At 32.8% G+C, this 8,398-nt stretch overlaps 1 non-coding gene across 1 annotated transcript; it reads left to right on the top strand.

Moving 5' to 3' along the window:
• The first annotated feature begins 2,142 nt into the window (after positions 1-2,142).
• Positions 2,143-2,281, top strand: LOC127707033 (U4 spliceosomal RNA). Its single transcript, XR_007984716.1, has one exon. It is a non-coding gene; the product is annotated as a U4 spliceosomal RNA (small nuclear RNA).
• The last annotated feature ends 6,117 nt before the right edge of the window (positions 2,282-8,398 follow it).

Raw genomic sequence — 8,398 nt, 5'->3', positions numbered from 1 at the left:
TTTCAGAACACTTCGTTCATCAAATTTCAAAGTAATGGCATTTACAATGAACAGTTACAATTGATAATTTAAGATCGATCAGAATGAATTGGCAAATATGACCTTGTTTACGCCCAGAAATTTAATTTGAGTACAGACAAATCTATGTGCACCTAGAGTTATTTTAAAGCATGGCAGGAACTGGATAAATTAATTTTAAATGCATTTTATGTTTCAGAAAATTAAAAAACTTTCCTATATTTTTGAGATTCCTTTTTTTCAAACCTGCAGAAGGTTGTAAATAAAAGAAAATGATAAACTGAATTTCAGTTGATACGGTCTTCCCAAGATACATTTTAGTCTTCTATTGCCCATGTCAATCAACACAACGCACTACAATGATTATATGAAGGAACACCTGAAACATTTTCCAAACTTAATTTGTTTTTGTCACATTCTATGGGAAAGGAAAAAAAAGTAATCTAAGGAAATTTTTATATTTTCTGAAACATCAAATGCATTTTAATTTTATTTTCGAGTTCCTGCTATGCATAAAACTTTTGTGTGTGCACAGGTTTGTCTGTACTCAGAGTAAATCCTGTTGAGAAAATACGACCGTTTTTCAATTCCTTCTAATGAGCCTTAAAGGTTATCATAACAAACGGACAAAAATGGCTGTGTTTACACCTCGAAAATTAGATAAAAACCTGTGCAGTTTTGGAGGCATTTTCTTCGGTCCTGGAGTAGGTGTAAAAAATAAACTTAAGTTGTGTAAAATCTCTCACAAATAACAATTGTTTTGTATTGTTATTGTATTGCTTGATATTGACAATAGAAGGATTGATTGATTGATTGATTGATTTATGTGTAACGCCACTTTCAGCACTATTGGCTATTTTGTGGCGGTCAGTTTATATTTGTGGGGAACAATGGGTGTTCGGAGAGAATCACCGACCTTCGGCAAGAAAACTGACATTCCTTGTTGTTAAGACTGTGGTCAAACGCACCTGATGAAGAATGACCATCAAAATCTAAAGAAAATTTTGTTTTTGAAACACAAAACGCATTTAAATTTAAAGTGTAGCACATTTAATATGGAACAGGACAAATTTTGTTTGCCTTCCGGCCCTTTTTTCCAAAATCAATATAATATATTATCAGTGGCCGTTTGTGGTAAACTAGCAACTGACAGTAAACGAAAACTAAATGTTATCTTTAGTGTACTTGTGCAAGTCTAACACAGAAAAACACAAAAAAAAATAAGATTATTAGAAACAGAGACATATAATACATCTCTGTTAGAAAACAGAAAAAATACAGATTTTAGAAAAAAAGGGGGAGGGCAAAACAAATTGTGTCCTGTCCACAAGGACCTGTGATATCTAGTTGATGCTAGGCCTTAAAACTTTCCCAACTACACAAGTTTGTCAGTATTCCCATGTGTAAACTGCAGCCCTGTTTGTCCATTTGTTATGATCATGATGAACAAAATAATCAACCCTCAGAATCAACCTGATATCAGAAACATATAATACATATTAGATGTATTATATGACCTTATATGTCTCTGCTGATCATGTATTATTTCATCTAAATTTCTCTTCCTTTTCTTATACTAGCTACCTACTCCAGTAGATCATCCCTACCACTCATTGCATATTAAGTGCCCCCTCCTCTGAGCATTATACTACACAATTAACGAAATCACTTGAGAAATGAGACAAAATCGTAACCCTGACACGAGAATACACCATACCCCCCCTTTTTTATTTAATTTGTTTTAAATGTTAATTGTACAGTAACATGGTTACTTTAACGCAATTGATTTTTCACGAAAAAATGTAATAGAATAAATGTAAATCTTATTCACTTTTATGTCTTTGACCAGAAATGTTGTGGTCATAACAAATAATATAGAACTTTGAGTTACTTCCCCTACTAAAGCTCATTTTAAGCAAAATTGATAATAAGATTTGGAATAGATTTAAAATGTGTATATTTTGTATTCATTCTTGTGAATAGACAATTTGATGGAAATTTAATACTTAAGAATTATCAAGTAAGGAGTTTTAGGTTCAAGTTTGTTTATTTAAATTTTAGTCTATACCGCACTTAATAGAATAAAAACATTTAAAGTGTTTTTATGTAACTCCTCCAATCGTTAGCTTTGCGCAGTGGCGGTACCATAGCCGATGAGGTTTATCCGAGGCGTGGTTATTGCTAGTTGAAAACTATACCCAATACCCCGCGCTGATGCCTGAAATACGGCAGCAGTCGCAATTTCTGAACGCCTCTACGGAGGCAAACATAATTCAAATGTAAGTAAAACCCCAACCAAAACGAATTCAAATTCCGAACATTTTGAACTGCATCCTGAAAAATTGTATAGAATTAATGAATGTATCTCCCTCGTGCATAGCTCTGATTCTTAGTCCAGGGTTGGCTATTCTTTTGATCCACGTCGATGAGATCAGTTCGTAAACGTTTTTATAAGATTTTGATTTTGGTCTTTGTACATCGGTGAACAGACAAAAATGACGATATGCGCTTCATGCACAGTAAAACATTGTTTGATATTGTTGCAAAAGAATTAATTCATAAAGAAGATTTGGACGACATTTTAATAGTGGCATTTTTATGAACATATGCTCGGTTACGACTATTTAAAATGATCTTTTTACTTAAATTAAACCCAATTTGATCATAATTAGGATTTTTTTGGGGAAAATAGGGTTCAATTCTGATCAATATTGATTAACAATACTTGTTTGGTGACATTATTACATATATGGATAAGAAATAAATTAGTTCCATCTTGAAAAAAATACTACTTTAAAATTCGTTGCCGACAAGGACGCTTAGTAATTTTTTTTTTAATATTTGACAAAAAAAAAGTGAAATAACAAATACCGAACTCCAAGGAAAATTCAAAACGGAAAGTCCTTTATCAAATGGCAAAATCAAAAGTTCTTCAAACAGATCAAACTTTATGTTTTACCTTGTAAGCAGGACAAATATAGGTAAGCTGACCACTAACGGACCATTACCGACTCAACTTACGGATTCAAATATGAATAGCATGGATAAAAAGTTACGTATGACTTGTAACAGAAAGTCCAAGAAATAAGTCTTTTATCGTATTTGTGTAAAATGAAATAAACCCTGAAGTAAACAAGTGCAGAAAGAAGTTGACAATTCATATCAAATATCACATATAATTTTCCTTTCAAAAAGTTAAATGTCTTTTTGGTATGCAATAACTTTTAATATAGATACAATGTGATCAAAGGGAGATAAATCAATTTTATTAGGCAAATCGTTTACGTTTTTACGGCGCTTGTTACAACACTTTAATTTTTTCGAAATATTAAGGTTTTTCTACCCCAGGAATAGATAACCTTAGCTGTATTTTGCAGAACTTTTAGGAACTTAGGGTCCTCGATGCTCTTCAAGTTCGTACTTTCTTTGGCCTTTTTAACTTTTTTGATTCGAGCGTCACTGATGAGTCTTTTGTAGACGAAACGCGCGTCTGGCGTACACATCTATGATGAGTTTATTTTCGTAGTTTGGATAAACTAATAATACGAGGAATAAGTTTTTGAAAACAATTTTTAACTTTTGGATGTGTAAAAAATGGTTGAAATATATATCCATGATAACTTCCATACGTATATCATAGATGATATAATTTCCATTTTGGAATGACACAAATTAACCTCAATTAACCCATACTTTCGAGTGAATTTAAACCTCACCATTAAAGATAAATGACACTGGCGGTTCCGGGAAGGGGAGGCGTAGAGGGCGTAGGCCACTCCTTTGATCGCAAAAAAAAAAAAAAAAAATATGAAATTTAAAAAAAACATGTTTTATTAGTATACAATCGTCCAAATTACAATGTATACCCCTTTAAAAATATCCCCGAATGATCTGTCTCAGCTCTTGTTATATAGTTATAAATTATAGGAAAAAGACAATAGTACTATATTTAGTGGTTACTGTCCTGAAGATATTTTGATTTGAACTGAAGCTTTCTATATCTTTAAGATTACTGAATTTTATCGGAATAAAAGGAAACCGCGACTGTAACATGTGTAAGAGGGGGTTACGGTTTAGTGTTTCTTAATATCATACACGTTACTTTAGATTATCTTCATCCTTATGAAAAATTACGAAAAGACAAGTACTATCAGGAAAAAAGACACAGGTGTCTTTTTTCCTGATAGTACTTGTCTCTTCGCATTGAGGTAGTAGTAAAGTTAAAATTTCTTGCTTTAAATTTTTAGGGCATTTTTCTTCATCCTTCAATAAAAGAACATAGTTCTAATGTCCCCCGCGTTGCACATATTTTATCTGTTCTGTCCAAAGACAAAAACTAAAAAAAAACTTTTTAAAATTATCTTACTTGAGAGTTGAAGACTTGAGAGCAATTTCCAATGTGTTTAATATTTCAAGGGAAACTCATTAAAAATATTTAATCGACACTTATTTTCGAAATTGTCTGAGACATTGCTGTTATATACCTTTGATATGAATTTGATAAAAATCTGGCAAAAATTGTACATGCGAGAGCACTTACAATGCAAATTTCCATATAATTCATATTTAGATATATAAGGGACCGGTCATTATTTATCTCCAGGGGGGCCGACAAAATGTAAATTTGAAATCAGCAAATATAATTGACCCCCTTCTTCAAAATGTGTTAAAAAATTTACCCCCCCCCCAACCCCTGTTCTTTCAACTACATAAAACCTTTTGACCCCGCCCGCCTCTTTTCTGCTTTTCTGATTATAATCGAAAGGTTTCAAATGATTCAATCTTCATAATATGTTGCTAATATTCCTTTTAACAGGTAAAATATCTCAAAAGGAATGGAATTAAGAATACCCTTTAATATAATAAAATTGCTCTATAATAAAACAAAATCATGAGACAGTATATCATATAGTGCAAATCTTATTAAGTTTAACAAAATATTCATTTATAGTGAAGATTCCAACACCAAAGTTTTTTTTCCAAAACAATTAAATGAATACAGACTTGGACCAAAAGTATTTCCAAGATGTCAAAATTTCCTATATATTTTCTATAAAACCAGATTTTAAAAAGTGGCATATTTAGCTCATTCTTCTTCCAATGATATGCACCATCTAGTCAAAATCAAAACTAACTGGAGTTTCAGTTGGTTATTTAATTATAATTTTGTCATTTACAGTTTTAAAGAGTAAATACTTTGAACTTTGTTTTGATATCTGAGCATTACTTTTTATTGTATACAGAATTTTAATGTACATGTTTACATGTCTTTGAAATTGTCTTATTTTATGTTAGTGCATTATTATTGATATCTAGTCAGCTTTGTGTTCATCCTGTTTAAAATTTGAATGTTATTAAATTATATAATGTATAAAAAGTGTTCAGATTAAGAAATTAAATATTTACCTGTTAAACTATGTCTTTTTTCAAGTTTGAGATGTTGAAAGGAAGCTATTCTTGGCCTTTCAATAATTTCTTGTATTATAAATGATACATTTTTTCCTATAAAAATAACTAAAAAATATCCTATATTTATGGTCCTTGTGTACTTTATAGTTTCATGAATGTATGGTGATATGGGGTAGACATCAATGAGACAACAACCCACACACAACAGCTTTAAAAGCAATATGAAGCTATATATAGAAAATAAAGGGAAATGGAATGTGCATGTGACAAAATCCATACAATACATAGAAAAGATACCACTTATCAAGAACCATGGTCCACATTATCCGGCTCTCCACCCTGACAGAAGCCGGAGGGTCTTCAACAATGAACAAATCATTCATATATTTATTTATATTGGAAATCTACATGAGGTATATTTAAAATATGAAAAAAAAATAAGTAGAAAATTCTTTGAGGCCTTTATAGAATATATGTTTCCACATAAAACAACACAGTTTGTAAAATATATGAGTTCATCTTGAAAAATCCAAAAGGTGTCACCTTTGCATGAATAGCCATACAATTGTGGAACATGTTCGACTTTTCAAAGTGATCAATTTTTATAAATTGTGTTTTATATGTATAATATGTAAAAATATTCCATAAAGACTTGAGAGCAAACTGAAAGTCTACTTTTGCTGTGGTGAAGCCAGGATTTTGAAACCAATTTTATAGTCACTTCTCCTAGTTTCTTAGTCCTATAACATCTAAGAAAAACATATGAAAAGTGACTAATTTTGCACATTTTTTGGCAAAATTCATTAGTCACTTGACAATATAATTAGTCAAAGAGTAAAGTGACTAGCTCTAGCTAGATCACTGATATTGACAGTTTGATATTTGGCAAAATGTAAAACTAGGAGACATTTTCTTGAGCTGAATATATTTATTTCCATTTATATGCAAATCCATTTTTTATTGTACCCCCGCTTTAAAAAAGTGGGGGTATACTGTTTTACCTCTGTCTGTCCATCCATCCGTCCGTCAGTCCATCCATCCGTCCATCCGTCCCATGAATATTTTTCGTCGCATCTTTCTCAGGAACTACATCATAAGGATTTCTGAAATTTGGTTTCAGGGTTTATATAAGTCAGCTATACCGTGTGATGCGTTTTCAGATTCATCACTTCACAACTTCCTGTTTACCGAACACTTACATCATTTTACACATGACATCCAATTTAAAAATTTTCGTCACATTTTTCTCAGGAACTACATTACAAGGATTTCTGAAACTTGGTTTCAGGGTTTGTATGAGTCAGCTATACAATACATAGAATCGTTGTCAATATAATGGAATTTGATGCGACTGTCATACAAGTGAGAGGTTTAGCTAGCTATGAAACCAGGTTCAATCCACCATTTTCTACATAAGAAAATGCTTGTACCAAGTCAGGAATATGACAGTTGTTATCCATTCGTTTGATGTGTTTGAGCTTTTGATTTTGCCATTTGATTAGGGACTTTCCTTTTTAAATTTTCCTCGGAGTTCAGTATTTTTGTGATTTTACTTTTTCTATACCGTGTGTTGCTTTTTCAGATTCATCACTCAACAACTTCCTGTTCACCGAAATATTTGGGCGGGCCGGATATCATCAGTGAGCAGTAGCTCACAGTTTCACTTGTTTTACATGCAAAAATAGAAATAACATTCAGATGTCACCACATTTATGTTTTCAACATGTGGAAACCACATAAAGCTGCAAGTTAGCTCTGAAGGGCCCAAACAACTATATAGTCTATGGTCATGGCACAATATGGCGATCAGTGAATCTATTGCCAATAAAATCATGACCCCCCCCCCCTGCTTGATCAACCTGGAAAGGAGTGACCCCCCCTCTATCAGTTTCCATTTTTATCATGACCCCCTACTTTATTGCCCGACCCCCCCTGGAGATAAATAATGACCGGTCCCTAAGTTTCATAAAAACTGGCAGGAATTTTACACATGAGAGCGCTAACGATGCAATTTTCCATATAATTAATGGTTTCCAAGGGCATAACTCTTTAAACATTAGTTGATCGGCACTGATTTTCGAACTCTTCCGAGACATTGCTGATATAAATCTATAATATAAGTCTTATAAAAATCTGGCATCAATTGTACATATGAGAGCGCTAACACGAACGGACACACGGACGGACAGGCCCCGGTATTTCTATGTGGCCCGCAACGCGTTGCGCGGGGGGACAAAAAAGGCTTATTCTGTAAAATTGTCATGAACATGATTTTACTGGGCATTGTGGGACATATTGATTATAACCATTTTGACATTAAGGTCCTCCGAAACTCCTCTAATAGGCGTTGCGGGACATATTGACTATATACTATATATTGTTCCTCTATTGATAAGCTTTCGAATGACGTGTAAGGTATATCTGTAATTAGGGACTGAAGGGTCGCAGCAGTCCATTCCATTATTCAAAATATCCATTTCATTATTCAAAATTGGCTATTTCTTAATTTCCACGCGTATTTTGGCATGTAGGTCCTCCGTAACCCCTCTAATGGGCATTGCCGCACAATCGATAAGCTATATCTATAATCAGGGGATAAAGAATAGCAAAGATCCAGTGAAAATTAAAAAAATTACAATGTATAGTATTTTGATTTTTATATATGTTTTGGTATTCAGGTCGTCCATACATTAAAACAAGGAATATCTGTTAATAAAATAGTTAGGGAAACCCACTAGTTTATCCTCCGAAACTAAATAAATAAATACAGATAAAAATTTCAAAGAGTGTTTTGATTAGGGGACGACCATTTGATATTCTGGGGGGGGGGGGGGGGGGGGCAGGAGGATTTTGAAAATAAATAACTCAGCCTTGATAATCACAAAAATAAATGGTTTGTTCTGTGGTAGTTTGAAAATAAATAACCTGACTTGCAATGTATTAAAAATAAATAACTCGGCAGGTCTATTTG

This window comes from Mytilus californianus, unplaced genomic scaffold (assembly GCF_021869535.1).
Source record: "Mytilus californianus isolate M0D057914Y unplaced genomic scaffold, xbMytCali1.0.p SCAF_6, whole genome shotgun sequence".
NCBI lineage: Eukaryota > Metazoa > Mollusca > Bivalvia > Mytilida > Mytilidae > Mytilus > Mytilus californianus.
The sequence above is the reverse complement of the archived record's forward strand: the minus strand, read 5'-3'. Positions and strand labels throughout refer to the sequence as shown.